Source organism: Triticum aestivum, chromosome 5D, assembly GCF_018294505.1.
Source record: "Triticum aestivum cultivar Chinese Spring chromosome 5D, IWGSC CS RefSeq v2.1, whole genome shotgun sequence".
In the NCBI taxonomy this organism is placed as follows: domain Eukaryota; kingdom Viridiplantae; phylum Streptophyta; class Magnoliopsida; order Poales; family Poaceae; genus Triticum; species Triticum aestivum.
In genome coordinates, this window is record NC_057808.1 from 380,125,880 (window position 1) to 380,147,502 (window position 21,623).

Genomic DNA, 21,623 nt, shown 5'->3' on the forward strand with positions numbered 1-21,623 from the left:
TTTCTATGTGTTTTTCTTATCATTTTTCTTCGGTTCCGTTGTTGTTTTTTCTTTCTTTTTGTCAATCCATGTCTAGTTTTTTCAATGCATGCTCTACATCTTTCGTATACATGCATAACTTGTTTTTGGTATGCGTTGAACAATTTTCAAATACATGAGCACATTTTTAAGCCTGATCGAGCGCCGGATGAGGACATGCTGACAGGAGGAGCGAGCGCCAAGAGGACGAGGACATACTGTAAGAAGCTTTGAAGGCTGTGTGGGCCCTAGCTTGGGGTGGCTATGTGGTTCCATTACGGACAAAACGTGGCTCTGCAGTGGCCTTTCTTGTCAACGAGTTCGCGACGGCGGCGGATCAGAGTCTAGATGCATCGATTCCGGAGACGGCTACGGAACGAACTAAAGTCGAGCGGGATGTCGGCGGGGGCTACAGGGTGTCGACATGAGTGGGCGGTGGCCGGCGTGGATGCACGGGCAGGGGAGAGGCAGCCGCGCGAGGAAGGGAAGGGGATCTTTTGCTGATAACTCACGCCCAATATTGAGGGTCCGCGGAGACTTCTCCTCAACAATTTGAGCAGCTAAAACAAATATGAATTTAGTTGTCTTCCGAGAAGTTAGACCCCTTCCGAGCTTCGGTTAGAGATGCTCTAAGATCACATCTCTGTGATAAGATGACTGCCAACCAATCCATTTGCAATTGAGTTAGTTGCCTGTGGGGACGCTATGACGATGACAGCTGCTAACGGCTTCCAAAAGGTCGTGACTCAAACAGATTGTCAACAATCTCCAATGATAGTCACTAGTCATCACACTAGCATTAGCATCCAACATAACCAGCACAATAAACGTTGTTTCGGCAAATTACACAGACGCGATCTAACCTGTGGTTGGATGTTTAGGAGAACAGTGGTATTCACAGTTCATCAGAGTTTAAGTCCTAAATTTGACACTGATGCTCGTGTTTTCCTGGATTTATTTCAGGCCTTCCGACGATGTGCGTTTAGTGGGGGGTGACGTTCCCGTCGACTAAGAAGGCGTTTGTGGTGACTTTATGAATCTCAAGATGATGTGCCCATAGAGATAGAGTGTGTGCGTGCATGCCTGCGTTAATAGGGGTGAGTGTATGTTCGTATATACAAGCGTCTGCATATGTACTACTCCCTCTGTTCCACTTTATAGTGTGTATAAGTTTTTTGCCCATATTCCGAATTGTAGTTCGCAGTTGCTTGTTTGGACACAAGTAGCCCTGTGGCTGGACATGGGTGTGGCACAGCCTCCTCTGCATGCGGAAGTGTGTGTGGCTGGGGTGCATTGCACATGGAGCGTATTAGATTTAGGAGCCGAGGGAGTATGTAAAAAAACAAATTACATCGACAACACGTCCTTTAGAACAAAACCTGACAACACATACTATAGCCCAATGTTATTGCTAAATAATACCCATGCAACTATGTCGGCCGTGTCGCTACGGCGCACAGCGGCACCCTCTTCCGTGATGTGATCCCAGAGGCCTCCTCCATGTCGATCACCCCCGGCTCCTTATTCTCCAACATAGGAACCGTCCAATTGAAATGTCCCAACAGGTTCGCTAGTGCCAGCTCGACGACGGATGTCGTGAACCCGATCCCAGGGCACATCCTACTCCCGGCGCCAAATGGTATGAGTTGAGGATGCCGCCCACGGAAGTCCACCTCGCTATCGATGAACCGCTCTGGACGAAACTCGCCGGCATTATCCCATACCGTCGGGTCCCTGCCTACAGCCCATGCGTTCACAATGATTCTTGTCCCACGTGGGACGTCGTAGACGTGGACCTTTGCGTGCTGCATGGACTCGCGAGGGACAAGGAGAGGCCCCGGCGGATGCAGCCGCATCGTCTCCTTGATGACGGCCCTAAGGTACTCCATTGCTTGGAGGTCCTGCTCGGTGATGATGCGGGAGTGACTCTTCGTGCAGTGGCGTCGGATCTCTTGTTGTAGCTTTTGCATCGCTTCCTTGTTGCGGAGTAGTTCGGCCATAACCCATTCCAGAACGATTATGGTCGAGTCTGTCCCTGCTCCGAATAGGTCCTGTGAAAATTATTGAAATGAATGTGGCATCACAGAAACAAGAAGGCATGTGGATGTCGTCCTCAATTATGGTGACAAGCTAGATTGGTAATGGTGCAAAGTAATGTTGGGAGACTAAAATTTCCTCTATTTCTCAAAAAAGGAACAACCGGTTACCGGAGAACATGTCACAAATGATTCATACAAAGTAAAGAAAAAACAAGTACACAGTTATTGTTGCACACAAAATTACAGTTGTCCTAAATAGGGATACAAGTGGGTGTGTCTGTCCGTGAAAATAAAAATAAGCTACTCTATTTTTTGTTGCTTTAATAACCATGCCGCAAAAAGAATTAACGCGAACGTTCACCATCTTTGCGGACTCGTTTGCCTGCATCCTTTTGGGGTTGCTCCGTGTGCAGTCCCAAGCCTCCAATCCCCGGCAGACGGTCCAGTCATTGACCGGTAAAAGAAAAAGTCAATCTAGACGGTTGCTTGCATCGTGAAGATAGTTTAAAATGCATGTGGTTATGTGGATTTGAGGTTTGCTAAATGATATACTCGATTGTGGAGACAAAAATTTGACCGGTCACTTTCTGTGGACATGTCTGAACAGTCCACAAATGTTTAAGGGGCCTGATTTGATGAATCCAGCTGTAGATGTTGTAAGGGAACACAAAGAAGGCCAGTGGCGGAGCCAGAAAATTCAGACAAGGGGGGCCAACTACTGTTAAATCTTGTTAGGGAGGGCTAATCCATGAAAAAACACCAATTTTAGCAAAAGCAAATCACTATTACTATTCATTATAGGCTTAAATCACTGATGTTAGGGGGGGGGGGGGGGGGGGGCAGGGCCCTGGCTGGCACCCCCCTGTCTCCGCCACTGAAGGCGGCCTCATGAAGAGAGGACAAAAGAAACCAGGTAGATACACGATGAGCTCCAATCGTACATAAGCTCTTGAAAAGAAAGCAATGCACGGAAGATGTTGATTACAAAAGTTGTTTTTTGCGAGGTATGTTGATTACAAAAGTTAGGCATTATAGCTCGTAATTTCCAGATTAAGACACATCATGTCCCACGTACGGGCCCACTGCCTTTCGAGACCAAGGAGGTAGTACGCGATGAGCGCCAATAGTGCAAAGGCTCTTGAAGTTGAACACGACGTCAAAAAAGAGAGTTGAAGACGACAATGGACGAACGGCAGTGGTATTAATAGCTCGTAATTTCCAGATTAAGACACATCAACAAGTCCCATGAGCCCACTGCATTTCGGGACCTACCGACGTGTAGGCAAACGGCATGTGCGACAACGAGCGAGCGGTACGTTTAGCGCACATGCATGGAACGGGACTGAGATTCCACGAGCCTAGTCCAATGTTTAAGATCAATGCTACACCTACGAACAGATTTACGTAAATTTTACGTGGGTAGCTAGTTGGCAGTTTATGATTGAGACTAGCGGCAAGGACCGGGCCATCCCACCCACTGAAAATTACGTAAAAACTTTGGTAACCCATCGTAGATGTCGGATTATTGAATGTTTAATGCTTAGAGGATACCGGTATCTACTAAGGAGTAGTAGGACTTCTTTCACTGCTTCAGTTGTGACTTCTAAAAAAACAGTTCTCCTTACAGACGCAATCTAGCCTCCTTTTGATGAAAAAAGTTGCTATTTTCTTTTGTGGTGGGTAGAAGACAAAATACTATAGGGTTAGCTGTAAACAAATATCCCGACTCCGCAAACAAAAATGCTAAGCCTATGCAAACCTTTTGCATGGGCTACGAAACCTCTTTACCTCCTTAACCAAACACAACCCTCGTATTTCACGGTGGGCCGTAGGTTTAGCAAACTCCTTTGAGAAAGTGCACCGATGTGATTTTCATTGGGTTATGAGTTTGTTTGGGGATAGCCTATACGTCAAGTGCCTGAAATAATATGTTGCATCAGTCACTTTCATTAAGGGCCATTACATCTTCCTCCAACGGCTGAAAATAGATCAGGTCACTGTTCATCTTCAACCTCTGCTTCTTCTTCCTCGCGTAGCTGCCAACCAACCAAGCCCTAACCGTCAACCTCCACCCCTGTCTCCTGCAATCGTGACCATTGCCGCCTCGCCGCCCGCCCTTCCCTGGACCTCCCCCACCGTTATGCTGGCCGCCGCCTGACCATCTCTCTAAGCCCTGCACCAGTGAACAACTCCGGTAACCCCCCGCATCACGATGAACCTGCACCCCACATCCCTAAGATAGATTGTGAGGCTGCTGCATTTATGGCAAGATCCGACCCTCCCATCTCGCCCGCTCGAGAAAAGAAATAAGTGACTGGCACTAAGAATAATTTGAGGCACATAAGGTTTAGCAAAACCAGTTTGTTTCGACAATAATCCTACACCTACGAAGCCCTTACGAAGAGCTACGTAACCTGCCTATTAATTCTATCGCCCCCGCCCGCCTGAATTTCACCGGGGTGGGCCTCTCCTTCCCCCTTCTTTCCAATAAATCTTAGGGCGTGTTTGGTTGCTTTCGCTGCCGGGCCTGGCTCAGAGGGAGAAAACGAGCCAGGCTTAGCAGGGTCTGGGTTAGCAAAAACAGGGTCAAAAACGTAGATGACCAGTTGATTGGTTGCCTGTATTAGGGGGTCTTGTCATCGAGATGCAATTTTCACCTGGCGTTTGGTTGCATACATGCACATGATTAGCAGCGTTAACAACAAAACTTAACAGCCAACAGATTGGGCTTGACATTTCGTCAAACACTTTGAGCGCGCCGGAGTGGCCGCGTCCGGCTCACCGCGGTTGTGTAATGGGCTTCGGCCTGGCCGGAGAGGTTGCCGGGGAGAGGGAGGAAGAGGTGGGGCGTCGAGGCTGCCGCATGGGAGGAGCACGTAGACGAGGAGCCGCTCCTGGGCGTGAAGCAGTCGAGGACGACCAGCAGCGACGCAACCGCGGCCGCGATGACGCCGGCCTTCCAGGGGCCGACGCTGCCGTAGAAGGTGTCGAACTTCAAGGGCGGCACGCCGGAGGTGATCCAGACGAGCTACGCCGAGCTACACCGTCTCGTGGGCCAGCTCGCCGCGCCGCTACGCCATCTCCGCCTGCCGCGCCGCGTCGGGCTCGCCCCGCCGTGCACCCAGCCGCTGCCGTCCGCTCCGCTCCTCTGTGCCTCGCGCGCGTCCGCTGCCGGCCGGGTCGGGCGCCTCGCGCCGCCTGCTGCCTTCTTCCAAGCCGCCTCTTCGCACCCGTCGGTCGCCTCCGCCTACACACATGCTGCGCCGGCCACGTGGGGTCCGGGTAGTAGTGGTCGAATGGGTCGACGCCCAGTCCGCCGGGGACAACGAAGCCGACGTCCATGATGCCGCCCAAGCCGAGGAGGTACATGGGCTCCGGCCACTCCGCTGCCTCCAGACCAGACGCCGCCGACGAGGAGGAGTAGGACGACGAGATGCCCCGGGCAGGGGAAACAGAGCAGTTGCTGCTCGCGGCGGGCGTCGGCGCCGTGACCTCATGTGGCTGGATCAGCGGGGCCACCTTCACGTCTTCGTCCTCCGCTTGCTGGGACTGCTCGGCTCCCTCCTGCTGCTGCTAGGCGGTGGTGGTGGTGGTCGGCGGCGGCTGTTCCGGCTGGTCGGCGGTTGTTCCTGTTGGAAATATGCCCTAGAGGCAATAATAAATGGTTATTATTATATTTATTTGTTCATGGTAATTGTCTATTATTCATGCTATAATTGTATTGTCCGGAAATCGTAATACATGTGTGAATACATAGACCACAACCTGTCCCTAGTAAGCCTCTAGTTGACTAGCTCGTTGATCAACAGATAGTCATGGTTTCCTGACTATGGACATTGGATGTCATTGATAACGGGATCACATCATTAGGAGAATGATGTGATGGACAAGACCCAATCTTAAGCATAGCATAAAAGATCGTGTAGTTTCGTTTGCTAGAGCTTTTCCAATGTCAAGTATCTTTTCCTTAGACCATGAGATCGTGCAACTCCCGGATACCGTAGGAGTGCTTTGGGTGTGCCAAACGTCACAACGTAACTGGGTGACTATAAAGGTGCATTACGGGTATCTCCGAAAGTGTCTGTTGGGTTGGCACGGATCGAGACTGGGATTTGTCACTCCGTGTGACGGAGAGGTATCTCTGGGCCCACTCGGTAATGCATCATCATAATGAGCTCAATGTGACTAAGGCGTTAGTCACGGGATCATGCATTGCGGTACGAGTAAAGAGACTTGCCGGTAACGAGATTGAACAAGGTATTGGGATACCGACGATCGAATCTCGGGCAAGTAACATACCGATTGACAAAGGGAATTGCATACGGATTGATTGAATCCTCGACACCGTGGTTCATCCGATGAGATCATCGTGGAACATGTGGGAGCCAACATGGGTATCCAGATCCCGCTGTTGGTTATTGACCGGAGAGGCGTCTCGGTCATGTCTGCATGTCTCCCGAACCCGTAGGGTCTACACACTTAAGGTCCGGTGACGCTAGGGTTGTAGAGATATATGTATGCGGAAACCCGAAAGTTGTTCGGAGTCCCGGATGAGATCCCGGACGTCACGAGAGGTTCCGGAATGGTCCGGAGGTGAAGAATTATATATAGGAAGTCAAGTTTCGGCCACCGGGAAAGTTTCGGGGGTTACCGGTATTGTACCGGGACCACCGGAAGGGTCCCGGGGGTCCACCGGGTGGGGCCACCTGTCCCGGAGGGCCCCGTGGGCTGAAAGTGGAAGGGAACCAGCCCTTAGTGGGCTGGGGCGCCCCCCTTGGGCCTCCCCCCATGCGCCTAGGGTTGGGAACCCTAGGGGGGGAGCTTCCCCCTTGCCTTGGGGGGCAAGGCACCCCTTTCCACCCCTTGGCCGCCGCCCCCCAACCCTAGATGGGTTTTGGCCGGCCCCCCCTCCCAAGGGGGCCTATATAAAGGGGGGGAGGGAGGGCAGCAACCTACAGCCTTGGGCGCCTCCCTCCTCCCCTGCAACACCTCTCTCTCTCTCGCAGAAGCTCGGCGAAGCCCTGCCGGAGACCCGCTACATCCACCACCACGCCGTCGTGCTGTTGGATCTCCATCAACCTCTCCTTCCCCCTTGCTGGATCAAGAAGGAGGAGACGTCGCTGCACCGTACGTGTGTTGAACGCGGAGGTGCCGTCCGTTCGGCACTCGGTCATCGGTGATTTGGATCACGGCGAGTACGACTCCGTCATCCACGTTCATTGGAACGCTTCCGCTCGCGATCTACAAGGGTATGTAGATGCACTCCTTTCCCCTCGTTGCTAGTAGACTCCATAGATGCATCTTGGTGAGCGTAGGAAAATTTTAAATTATGCTACGATTCCCAACAGTGGCATCATGAGCCAGGCCTATGCGTAGTTACTATGCACGAGTAGAACACAAAGCAGTTGTGGGCGTTGAGTTTGCCAATTCTTCTTGCCGCTACTAGTCTTTTCTTGTTTCGGCGGCATTGTAGGATGAAGCGGCCCGGACCGACCTTACACGTACACTTACGTGAGACAGGTTCCACCGACTGACATGCACTAGTTGCATAAGGTGGCTAGCGGGTGTCTGTCTCTCCTACTTTAGTCGGAACGGATTCGATGAAAAGGGTCCTTATGAAGGGTAAATAGAAATTGGCAAATCACGTTGTGGTCATACGTAGGTAAGAAACGTTCTTGCTAGAAACCTACAAACCACGTAAAAACTTGCAACAACAATTAGAGGACGTCTAACTTGTTTTTGCAGCAAGTGCTATGTGATGTGATATGGCCAGAAGATGTGATGAATGATATATGTGATGTATGAGATTGATCATATTCTTGTAATAGGAATCACGACTTGCATGTCGATGAGTATGACAACCGGCAGGAGCCATAGGAGTTGTCTTTATTATTTTGTATGACCTGCGTGTCATTGAATAACGCCATGTAAATTACTTTACTTTGTTGCTAAACGCGTTAGCCATAGAAGTAGAAGTAATCGTTGGCGTGACGACTTCATGAAGACACAATGATGGAGATCATGATGATGGAGATCATGGTGTCATGCCGGTGACGAAGATGATCATGGTGCCCCGAAGATGGAGATCAAAGGAGCATAATGATATTGGCCATATCATGTCACTATTTGATTGCATGTGATGTTTATCATGTTTTTGCATCTTATTTGCTTAGAACGACGGTAGCAAGTAGGATGATCCCTTATAATAATTTCAAGAAAGTGTTCACCCTAACTGTGCACCGTTGCGAAGGTTCGTTGTTTCGAAGCACCACGTGATGATCGGGTGTGATAGATTCTAACGTTCGAATACAACGGGTGTTGACGAGCCTAGCATGTACAGACATGGCCTCGGAACACACGCAATACACTTAGGTTGACTTGACGAGCCTAGCATGTACAGACATGGCCTCGGAACACGGAGGACCGAAAGGTCGAGCATGAGTCGTATAGAAGATACGATCAACATGGAGATGTTCACCGATCTTGACTAGTCCGTCTCACGTGATGATCGGACACGGCCTAGTTAAACTCGGATCATGTTTCACTTAGATGACTAGAGGGATGTCTATCTGAGTGGGAGTTCATTAAATAATTTGATTAGATGAACTCAATTATCATGAACTTAGTCTAAAATCTTTACACTATGTCTTGTAGATCAAATGGCCAACGTTGTCCTCAATTTCAACGCGTTCCTAGAGAAAACCAAGCTGAAAGATGATGGCAGCAACTATACGGACTGGGTCCGGAACCTGAGGCTCATCCTCATAGTAGCCAAGAAAGATTATGTCTTAGAAGCACCGCTAGGTGATGCACCAATCCCACAGAACCAAGACGTTATGAACGCTTGGCAATCACGTGCTGATGATTACTCCCTCGTTCAGTGCGGCATGCTTTACAGCTTAGAACCGGGTCTCCAAAAGCGTTTTGAGAAACATGGAGCATATGAGATGTTCGAGGAGCTGAAACTGGTTTTTCAAGCTCATGCCCGGGTCGAGAGATATGATGTCTCCGACAAGTTCTTCAGCTGTAAAATGGAGGAGAACAGTTCTGTTAGTGAGCACATACTCAGAATGTCTGGGTTGCACAACCGCTTGTCTCAGCTGGGAGTTAATCTCCCGGATGACGCGGTCATTGACAGAATCCTCCAGTCGCTTCCACCAAGCTACAAGAGCTTTGTGATGAACTACAATATGCAGGGGATGGAAAAGACCATTCCCGAGGTATATTCAATGCTGAAATCAGCGGAAGGGGAGATCAGAAAAGAACATCAAGTGTTGATGGTGAATAAAACCACCAAGTTCAAGAAGGGCAAGGGTAAGAAGAACTTCAAGAAGGACGGCAAGGGAGTTGCCGCGCCCGGTAAACCAGTTACTGGGAAGAAGTCAAAGAATGGACCCAAGCCCGGGACTGAGTGCTTTTATTGCAAGGGAAGTGGTCACTGGAAGCGGAACTGCCCCAAATATTTAGCGGACAAGAAGAAGGCCGGCAACACCCAAGGTATATGTGATATACAAGTAATTGATGTGTACCTTACCAGTACTCGTAGTAGCTCCTGGGTATTTGATACCGGTGCGGTTGCTCATATTTGTAACTCAAAGCAGGAACTACGGAATAAACGGAGACTGGCAAAGGACGAGGTGACGATGCGCGTCGGGAATGGTTCCAAGGTCGATGTGATCGCCGTCGGCACGCTACCTCTGCATCTACCCACGGGATTAGTTTTAAACCTCAATAATTGTTATTTAGTGCCAGCTTTGAGCATGAACATTGTATCTGGATCTCGTTTAATTCGAGATGGCTACTCATTTAAATCCGAGAATAATGGTTGTTCTATTTATTTGAGAGATATGTTTTATGGTCATGCCCCGCTGGTCAATGGTTTATTTTTGATGAATCTCGAACGTGATGTTACACATGTTCATAGTGTGAATACCAAAAGATGTAAAGTTGATAACGATAGTCCCACATACTTGTGGCACTGCCGCCTTGGTCACATTGGTGTCAAGCGCATGAAGAAGCTCCATGCAGATGGACTTTTGGAGTCTCTTGATTACGAATCATTTGACACGTGCGAACCATGCCTCATGGGTAAGATGACCAAGACTCCGTTCTCCGGAACAATGGAGCGAGCAACCAACTTATTGGAAATCATACATACCGATGTGTGTGGTCCAATGAGTGTTGAGGCTCGCGGAGGATATCGTTATGTTCTCACTCTCACTGATGATTTAAGTAGATATGGGTATGTCTACCTGATGAAACACAAGTCTGAAACCTTTGAAAAGTTCAAAGAATTTCAGAGTGAGGTTGAGAATCAACGTGACAGGAGAATAAAATTCCTACGATCAGATCGTGGTGGAGAATATTTAAGTCACGAGTTTGGTGCACACTTAAGGAAATGTGGAATAGTTTCACAACTCACGCCGCCTGGAACACCTCAGAGAAATGGTGTGTCCGAACGTCGTAATCGCACTCTATTGGATATGGTGCGATCTATGATGTCTCTTACCGATTTACCGCTCTCATTTTGGGGTTATGCTTTAGAGACTGCCGCATTCACTTTAAATAGGGCTCCGTCGAAATCCGTTGAGACGACACCGTATGAATTATGGTTTGGGAAGAAACCTAAGCTGTCGTTTCTAAAAGTTTGGGGATGCGATGCTTATGTCAAGAAACTTCAACCTGAAAAGCTCGAACCCAAATCGGAAAAATGCGTCTTCATAGGATACCCTAAGGAAACTATTGGGTATACCTTCTACCTCAGATCCGAAGGCAAGATCTTCGTTGCCAAGAACGGGTCCTTTCTAGAGAAGGAGTTTCTCTCGAAAGAATTGAGTGGGAGGAAAGTGGAACTTGATGAGGTGATAGTCACCCCTTCCGAACCGGAAAGTAGCGCAGCGCGGGAAAATGTTCCTGTGGTGCCTACACCGACTGGGGAGGAAGTTAATGATGATGATCATGAAGCTTCGGATCAAGTTACTGAACTTCGTAGGTCCACAAGGACACGTTCCGCACCAGAGTGGTACGGCAACCCTGTCCTGGAAATCATGTTGTTAGACAACGGTGAACCTTCGAACTATGAAGAAGCGATGGCGGGCCCGGATTCCGACAAATGGCTAGAAGCCATGAAATCCGAGATAGAATCCATGTATGAAAACAAAGTATGGACTTTGACTGACTTGCCCGATGAGCGGCGAGCCATAGAAAACAAATGGATCTTTAAGAAGAAGACGGACGCGGATGGTAATGTGACCATCTACAAAGCTCGACTTGTCGCTAAGGGTTATCGACAAGTTCAAGGGGTTGACTACGATGAGACTTTCTCACCCGTAGCGAAGCTGAAGTCCGTCCGAATCATGTTAGCAATTGCCGCATACTATGATTATGAGATATGGCAGATGGACGTCAAAACGGCATTCCTTAACGGCTTCCTTAAGGAAGAGTTGTATATGATGCAGCCGGAAGGTTTTGTCGATCCTAAGAATGCTAACAAAGTATGCAAGCTCCAGCGCTCAATCTATGGGCTGGTGCAAGCATCTCGGAGTTGGAACATTCGCTTTGATGAGATGATCAAAGCGTTTGGGTTTACACAGACTTATGGAGAAGCCTGTGTTTACAAGAAAGTGAGTGGGAGCTCTGTAGCATTTCTCATATTATATGTGGATGACATACTATTGATGGGAAATGATATAGAATTCTTGGAAAGTATAAAGGCCTATTTGAATAAGTGTTTTTCAATGAAGGACCTTGGAGAAGCTGCTTATATATTAGGCATCAAGATCTATAGAGATAGATCAAGACGCCTCATTGGTCTTTCACAGAGTACATACCTTGACAAGATATTGAAGAAGTTCAGTATGGATCAGTCCAAGAAGGGGTTCTTGCCTGTATTGCAAGGTGTGCAATTGAGCACGGCTCAATGCCCGACCACGGCAGAAGATATAGAAGAGATGAGTGTCATCCCCTATGCCTCGGCCATAGGGTCTATTATGTATGCCATGCTGTGTACCAGACCTGATGTAAACCTTGCCGTAAGTTTGGTAGGAAGGTACCAAAGTAATCCCGGCAAGGAACACTGGACAGCGGTCAAGAATATCCTGAAGTACCTGAAGAGGACTAAGGATATGTTTCTCGTTTATGGAGGTGACGAAGAGCTCGTCGTAAAGGGTTACGTCGACGCTAGCTTCGACACAGATCTGGATGACTCGAAGTCACAGACCGGATACGTGTATATTTTGAATGGAGGAGCAGTAAGCTGGTGCAGTTGCAAGCAAAGCGTCGTGGCGGGATCTACATGTGAAGCGGAGTACATGGCAGCCTCGGAGGCAGCACAGGAAGCAGTCTGGATGAAGGAGTTCATTACCGACCTAGGGGTGATTCCCAATGCGTCGGGCCCAATGACTCTCTTCTGTGACAACACTGGAGCTATTGCCCTTGCGAAGGAGCCCAGGTTTCACAGGAAGACCAGGCATATCAAGCGTCGCTTCAACTCCATTCGTGAAAGTGTTCAAAATGGAGACATAGATATTTGTAAAGTACACACGGACCTGAATGTAGCAGATCCGTTGACTAAACCTCTCCCTAGGGCAAAACATGATCAACACCAGGACGCAATGGGTGTTCGATTCATCACAATGTAACTAGATTATTGACTCTAGTGCAAGTGGGAGACTGTTGGAAATATGCCCTAGAGGCAATAATAAATGGTTATTATTATATTTCTTTGTTCATGGTAATTGTCTATTATTCATGCTATAATTGTATTGTCCGGAAATCGTAATACATGTGTGAATACATAGACCACAACGTGTCCCTAGTAAGCCTCTAGTTGACTAGCTCGTTGATCAACAGATAGTCATGGTTTCCTGACTATGGACATTGGATGTCATTGATAACGGGATCACATCATTAGGAGAATGATGTGATGGACAAGACCCAATCCTAAGCATAGCATAAAAGATCGTGTAGTTTCGTTTGCTAGAGCTTTTCCAATGTCAAGTATCTTTTCCTTAGACCATGAGATCGTGCAACTCCCGGATACCGTAGGAGTGCTTTGGGTGTGCCAAACGTCACAACGTAACTGGGTGACTATAAAGGTGCACTACGGGTATCTCCGAAAGTGTCTGTTGGGTTGGCACGGATCGAGACTGGGATTTGTCACTCCGTGTGACGGAGAGGTATCTCTGGGCCCACTCGGTAATGCATCATCATAATGAGCTCAATGTGACTAAGGCGTTAGTCACGGGATCATGCATTGCGGTACGAGTAAAGAGACTTGCCGGTAACGAGATTGAACAAGGTATTGGGATACCGACGATCGAATCTCGGGCAAGTAACATACCGATTGACAAAGGGAATTGCATACGGATTGATTGAATCCTCGACACCGTGGTTCATCCGATGAGATCATCGTGGAACATGTGGGAGCCAACATGGGTATCCAGATCCCGCTGTTGGTTATTGACCGGAGAGGCGTCTCGGTCATGTCTGCATGTCTCCCGAACCCGTAGGGTCTACACACTTAAGGTCCGGTGACGCTAGGGTTGTAGAGATATATGTATGCGGAAACCCGAAAGTTGTTCGGAGTCCCGGATGAGATCCCGGACGTCACGAGAGGTTCCGGAATGGTCCGGAGGTGAAGAATTATATATAGGAAGTCAAGTTTCGGCCACCGGGAAAGTTTCGGGGGTTACCGGTATTGTACCGGGACCACCGGAAGGGTCCCGGGGGTCCACCGGGTGGGGCCACCTATCCCGGAGGGCCCCGTGGGCTGAAAGTGGAAGGGAACCAGCCCTTAGTGGGCTGGGGCGCCCCCCTTGGGCCTCCCCCCATGCGCCTAGGGTTGGGAACCCTAGGGGGGGAGCTTCCCCCTTGCCTTGGGGGGCAAGGCACCCCTTTCCACCCCTTGGCCGCCGCCCCCCCAACCCTAGATGGGTTTTGGCCGGCCCCCCTCCCAAGGGGCCTATATAAAGGGGGGGAGGGAGGGCAGCAACCTACAGCCTTGGGCGCCTCCCTCCTCCCCTGCAACACCTCTCTCTCTCTCTCTCGCAGAAGCTCGGCGAAGCCCTGCCGGAGACCCGCTACATCCACCACCACGCCGTCGTGCTGTTGGATCTCCATCAACCTCTCCTTCACCCTTGCTGGATCAAGAAGGAGGAGACGTTGCTGCACCGTACGTGTGTTGAACGCGGAGGTGCTGTCCGTTCGGCACTCGGTCATCGGTGATTTGGATCACGGCGAGTACGACTCCGTCATCCACGTTCATTGGAACGCTTACGCTCGCGATCTACAAGGGTATGTAGATGCACTCCTTTCCCCTCGTCGCTAGTAGACTCCATAGATGCATCTTGGTGAGCGTAGGAAAATTTTAAATTATGCTACTATTCCCAACAGTTCCGCCCCCGGCCGCGCTGGTATCCGACATCGCGGCACCAGCCGCGTCCGCCCGCCTCCAGCTCTGCCATCTTCGGGTGGTCGAGGCTAGCGTCTTCGCTGTCGCTGCCGCCAAGCCGAGGGGCCGCTTTGACCACGACATGCAGCGGGTCAGCGGCGAGCTGCGGGTGGCGCTAGCCGCGGAGGAGAAGAACAAGCAGGCCATGGAGGGAGAGAGAGGGGATTGAGGATTAGGGAGAGAGAGGGGGGTTAACTCGAGACACACGTCTCCAGAGAGCCACCCACGTGCGCCTGAAAGCATCGCTCGGGCCTGGCTCTTGGGAAATTGCCGATTCGGCCGTGCCCAACGGGCCAGGCCTAGGGGTGCTTTAAGAACCGTGCTATGCAGGCTGAACAGTGTTTGCAGGCAACCAAGCATCCGAGGCCAAAAAAGATGCTGCACCGCGAGGGCCTGGTTGGGCTTGATGCAGGCAACCAAACACGCCCTTACCAACTGTTCTAGCCACCGTAAAACGTACTCCCTCCGTTTCAATCGTTTTTAAGCTATGAGTGACATCCCCGTGGATGTAGCACTGCTCTTGTTTCGACGCGTTGAGAAAGTATGTGTCCAGCCTAATTAAAGCTTCCCCTAGGTCTCCTAGGGTTCCCAACTTCCCTTGGCGGCGACGTCAGGGTTCCCAACTATCGTGACGATTTCGATACCGATCTCACGTCGATCTCCCCACGGGGCGATCTGGACGTGATTCCAAGTGATCGGCTTCCTCGAGGAGGAGATTGCATGGCTGACGGAGTTCACAGGGGCTCGCCGGCGGACGACGGATCTGGATCGGGCAATGCAAGGAGACAGGAAGGAGGTGCTGATGGAATTTTAGCGGATCGATTCGCGGGACTAAACCTGCATGGGGAAGAGGAGGAGGAGCTCGACTTGTCGGGTGAGATTGAAGAACTGATTGAGGAGACGAGATGGATCAGAATATTTAGGGTTCATACCCAGAAACCCTACAGTTATGTTTCACTATATAAATCCCTGCGGAACGCCTGGATAGCATCGCAGAGGATGACTTTCAAGCCGGTAGGGGAGAATCTCTTTTTAGCCCAAGTGATGTGTTTGGTCGACTGGAATCGAATCATGAACGGGGGGGCATGGCTCTTCCGTAAAGCTGCGGTGGTGCTAGAGGAATATGATGGAATTACAGATGTGCAAGAATATAAGCTAGATCGAATCCCGGTTTGGGCACGAATCATTGGTGTCCCTGATGGACTGATGAAAAAGAGAGAGACTGCAGAGAAGATAGCGAGGAAAGTGGCTGTATCGCCGCTTACGGTGATCGTCAATGAAGGACGCATCAACCCAACTAGATACCTAAGAGCGCGGGTGTTCGTAAAGCTTGATATGCCTCTAGTGTGTTTTGTCCCGTTGACTCTGAAGGAGAGCAAAAAATACCAGTATGAGAAGCTACCGGATTTCTGTGATTTTTGTGGGTTGATTGGGCACGTTGTGACTGAATGTGGCGATGGTATACACAGTGCAGAATCTTGTGAATGGGGGGAGTGGCTCCTTGTGAAATTTGATCCGCCCATGGGCAGAACAAAGACAGGCAGAGGGGGAGCCCTGGGACGCAACAACTCGGGTAGAGGAGGAGGCTTTGGACGGGGTAGAGGAAACCCAGGTGCCCCGAACCAAGAAGAGGAAAGTGATATGATCATTGGGGAGGAGCTAGAGCGTAACCCTGGTGCAATGATTCCAATGGTACGGAAGAGATTGATGAACCAAGATGGCTTGGTGGCTAGTCAGGGGAGTGGAAGAGTGGTGTCCTCGCTGATGCCACCAGTAGGATTTGTCAACGATAAAGTGAGCTTGCTAGAGAGTGGTCAGGAGGAGCCAGTTGATAAGAGTAAGCTGAGTACCCCTCAAAAGATACATGACAACAAGAGAATGAGGCCCACAAGTGTGGGTGAGGATCCAACATCAAGCACATCGGCGACTCCCCTCGAGGGTGTTCGCCGGGATCAATGAAAATACTATGTTGGAACTGTCGTGGTTTGGCCAGTACCGCGGCAGTGAGATCGCTTCTGGATGTCCAGAAGCAGTTTGGGCTAGATGTGTTTTTTCTGTCTAAAACACACCTGAATACAGCTAAGGCAGAGAAGGTTCGAAGGAAAATAAATATGGATAAGATGGAGGTTGTCGAGAGTGTGGGAGCTAGTGGAGGCCTGATCCTCTACTGGCGGAACCCGGTGGAAATACAAGTGAAAGACAAATCAAAGAATTTCATTGATGTGGTCGTGGGAGGTTCAGTGGATGAAACTTGGAGGTTTACAGGTTTCTATGGAGAACCTAAGTGGGAGGATAAGCACCTTTCATGGGGGTACATCCATAGTCTGTATCAGCAAGCGCGTGCACCATGGGTAGTGGCAGGCGATTTTAACGAGATTCTGTATTCTCATGAGAAGGAAGGTGGAGCGCCGCGACCAACAAATATGATGCAGAGATTCAGGGACGGCTTGGTCGATAGTGAACTTGAGGATATGGGCTTCACCGGCGACCAATTCACATGGCGGCGACGAAGAATACGGGAGAGGCTGGATAGAGTTGTATGCAATGGACAGTTTCTAGGTCTTTTCCCTAATGCAAAGATCACCAACACAGGGCATACTAAATCAGATCATAGACCGGTCCTTTTGGACACATATGGTGACTTGGCGAGCGATCATTTCAGAGCAAAAATCAAGCAATTTGAAGCGAGATGGTTGAAGGAGGACGATGTGGAGCAGCTTGTATCTGATGCATGGAACAGAACTAATCCACATGCAACATTGGCAGAACGTACTGCTGCGGTACATGCAGAGATGCATGTATGGGATAGGGAAATCTTGAAGGCGCCCCACAGACGCCTGAAAGAGCTTAAGGAGGAGTTGGAAAGCTTGCGGTCGGGCCCTCTCACTAATGAGTTGGTGGATCGGCAACATGCTTTGCTGATTGCAATTGAAGAAACTTAGAAAAGGAGGAGATCTACTGGGTACAGAGGAGTAGGGCAAACTGGCTTAAATTCGGTGATCGTAACACACACTTTTTCACCAATTTTGCTACTGCCTGGAAGAAGAGGAACCATATCCGCAAACTGAAGGATGATAGTGGGGTGTGGGTGGAGGATAATGAGTCAATGAGGGTTATGATAGCATAATACTTTCAGCATTTATTCTCATCTGAAGTTGCTCTTCCTAATGTACATGTTTTGAATAAAGTGAAACACTTTGTTACAGATTATATGAACCAAGCTTTATTGGCACCGTACACTGCCGAGGAGGTTAAGCGTGCATTGTTCAGTATTGGGGATTTGAAGGCACCCGGTCCAGATGGACTACACGCAATTTTTTATAAGAAATTCTGGCCAATATTGGGCGATGAACTAGTAAAAGAAGTGCTGCAGGCAGTAAACACGGGAATCATTCCTGAAGGGTGGAACATGACCACTATTGTGCTCATACCGAAGGTTGAGAACCCAGAGACGGTTGCCCAGTTCAGACCCATAAGTCTTTGTAACGTTGTCTATAAAGTAATATCAAAAATGCTAGCAGCAAGGTTGAAACTACTACTTCCAGATATCATCAGTGAAACCCAGAGTGCGTTCGTGCCTGGAAGGTTTATTACCGACAACGTTATTGTTGCTTATGAGTGCCTTCATACAATGAAGAAGAGGAAAACAGGGAAGCAAGGGACATGTGCGGTGAAGCTGGACATGCACAAAGCTTACGATAGAGTGGAGTGGGTGTTTTTGGAGGCAATTCTTGGGAAGCTTGGCTTTGATGCAAGATGGATAAAATTGGTAATGGCATGTGTGACTTCAGTGCAGTATAAGGTAAGGTTCAATTCAAATGAAATCTTGCCATTCTCACCAACAAGAGGGCTTCGGCAAGGGGATCCCCTCTCTCCTTGCTTCTGTTGTGTGCGGAAGGTCTATCTGCACTTATTTGCCATGAGGAGAACCTTGGGAATTTACAAGGAGTTCAGGTGTGCCGTGACTCCCCTCGTATCTCACATTTATTATTTGCTGACGACTCCCTCATCTTGATGAAAGCAGACTGTAGGAATGCCCAAACCTTGAAAAGAATCCTGGATGACTATTGTGCAGCATCAGGCCAAATGGTGAGTGAGGCCAAGTGTTCTATCTTTTTCAGCCCCAATACAGAGGTGGAAACAAAAGTCGATGTGTGTCAAATACTGAATATAATGACTGAGTCGCTGTCTGACAAATATTTGGGGCTGCCATCCATGATTGGAGTAGACAAGGTAACTTGTTTCAAACATCTAATTGAAAGAATCCAGGAAATGGTGAATGGGTGGAAGGAGAGAACTTTATCCTATGGTGGAAAAGAAACACTAATTAAAGCGGTGGCCCAAGCCATCCCTACATATGCGATGAGTGTATTTAAATTCCCGAAGAAAATTTGCAAGGGGATCACTGATGCAATGTCGCATTATTGGTGGGGTGACGAGGAAGACCATAAAAGGATGCATTGGTTTGCTTGGTGGAGAATGTGTATTCCGAAGGAAAAGGGGGGTATGGGATTCCGAGATGTCCAGAGTTTTAACTTAGCCATGCTGGCCAAGCAGTGTTGGAGGCTGATTGAGCATAATGAGTCCCTGTGTGCAAGGGTATTAAGAGCGAGATACTATCCCACTGGCGACATATTGAATTGTGAACTGAAGAAGGGTTCCTCTTATATTTGGAGGAGCATTTGGTCGGGCATACAAACATTCAAAGAAGGATGTATTTGGAGGGTTGGCGATGGTGCAAAAATTAATATCTGGAGTGACTGTTGGATCCCCAACAGTTTTTCAAGGAAAGTGGTCACTGTCCGGGGTAACCAAATGCTCACAAAAGTAATCGAATTCATAGACCCGATTACAGGTGAATGGGATGAGCAACTGATCCGTGAAATTTTTTGGCATACCGATGCAGAACGCATCCTACAGATCCCCTTGCACCAACAAGTAACAGAAGATTATGTTGCTTGGCATCTGACTACGAGCGGAATTTTTTCAGTCAGATCAGCTTACTATAAACAATGGGAGGTTTCATATGTAGGCGAGGCAAATGAAGCAAACTTGTTTCGTGGGACAGCGCCACACCCAGTATGGAAGAAATTATGGAGTTTGAAAGTTCCTGGGAAAGTGAAGATCTTTTTTGGAGATGCTTACATAATGCAATTCCGTGTTTCGGTGTCCTAGCAAACAGGCACATCGGCCACGTCTCTCAGTGCCCAATATGTCGTTTGGCTGCTGAAGATATTAAGCACGCCATCTTTAGTTGTGAGCGAGCCAAAGCAGTTTGGTCGTCTTTGGGGATTTGGAATACTATATCTAATGCTCTACTGGTGGACCGATCGGGAGCAGCAGTACTGGAATTTCTATTGTGTGATCAGGTGCATCAGACGGCGTATATGGATCAGCTTGACCTACCTGAACTTATCGCTACGGCGAGCTGGTATATTTGGTGGCAGAGAAGGATGCATGTTAGAGGGGAGGTAGTTCAACCTCCGGCGCGAACAGGACAATCCATTCATGCACTTGCTCTGAATTTCACCCGTGCGATGGCCGTTCCCGCGCCAACACCGAGGATAAACTCTTGGCCAATAGTTCTGGCGTCGCAACAGCTCTTGAACGTTGATGCATCTTTCCGTGAGGAGGATCATTCGGGGTCATGTGGGGCCATTATAAGACACCACAAAGGGAATTTCATAGCAGCTTCTACCTCACGTATTGACCACGTTGCAGACGTAGTCTCTGCTGAAGCTGCAGCACTTCGGGAAGGTTTGAAGTTAGCTATTTCGATGGGTTGCAATAACATCATGGCGAGGATGGATAACTTGATTGTAGTAAACGCTCTACAACTGAATGAAGGACGATCAATGGTGGCTGCCCCCGTTTTAGAAGAGTGCAGAGAGTTACTAAGAGGTTTAGGGAAGGTTATTCTTAAGCATTGTAATAGAGAGTCAAATATAACAGCTCATGCGCTAGCTGAATATGGCCGTGCAAATGATCCGTCTCTGTAGATCGAGGCACCACCAAGTTTCATTGCCAATTCCTTGGCAGACAATGTATCTGTTATTTAGTTTAATAAAGCTAGCCATGAAGGCCTTTCCGTAAAAAAAAAGTATGTGTCCAGCCTCCAGCAGGAATGCACCATGCATGCAGTTTTACGTACCTCAAGTAGAGCCTTGACGTTGTCTCTGGTCAAGCGCCACCCAGCCCCGCTCGAACCACCCTGAAGCGAGAGCAGCACATGCGCGAACGCCTCGACGTGGCGGCACCCGTGCCAGCGCTCGCGGCCACGATGATCTCCTCGAGGATCCGGTCGATCCTCTCGAACGCCCTGCTCACCTTGGCGTCCGTCCCGTCCACGGCGGCCACCCACGCCAGCCACGGGATGTAGTCGCCGACGTGGAACTCCCCGAGCAGCGCGTTGGCCTCCTCGAGCAGCGCGTCCACCTTGGCACGCCACCCGGCCCCGCCCGAGGCGCGCACCCCGAGCACGATCCGCCCGTTCACGTCCTTGGCGAAGCCGCTCAGGAGCTCGCTCAGGCGCACCACGCCGCCGCCTGCGTGTGCCTGCCGCTCCACCTTCCGGACAAGCTCCGCGACCTCCTCCTCGCGCACGCCGCGGTAGGCGCGCACCCTGGCGGGGCTCAGCAGGTAGAGCACGGCGATCTTGCGCACGCCGCGCCAGTAGGCGCCGTGGGGCGCGAAGGCGATGTCCGTGCAGCCGTAGAGGAGCCGCCGCGGGATGGCGAGCGAGGGCCGGTTGGCGAAAGCGTGGTCCTGCAGCTGCAGCACCTCGCGCGCCGCGTCCACGGACGAGACGACCAGGGTGGGCACGCGGCCGAGGCGGAGCAGCATGACGGGCCCGTGCGCCGCGGCGAGCGCGTGCAGGGCGCGGTGCGGGAGCGCGCCGAGCTGGTGGAGGTGACCGACGATCGGGAGACCCCGCGGGGACGGTGGGAGGCGGTGCGCGGGAGGTTTTCTGGCTCGCGTTATGCTACGCACTAGCAGCAGTAGAATGCATGAGACGGCCAGGAGGACTAGCGTGGGCATGGTGACGTGCAGTGGGGCTAGCGGTGGGGGGGATGGCTTCGTGGTAGTGGTTTCCATTCTGAGTAGTGCAGATGGAG

At 49.9% G+C, this 21,623-nt stretch overlaps 1 pseudogene; it reads right to left on the reverse strand.

Annotated features, from left to right (window-relative positions):
* Positions 1-1,448: 1,448 nt before the first annotated feature.
* LOC123120674 (cytochrome P450 71A1-like) lies at positions 1,449-21,623 on the reverse strand (annotated as a pseudogene).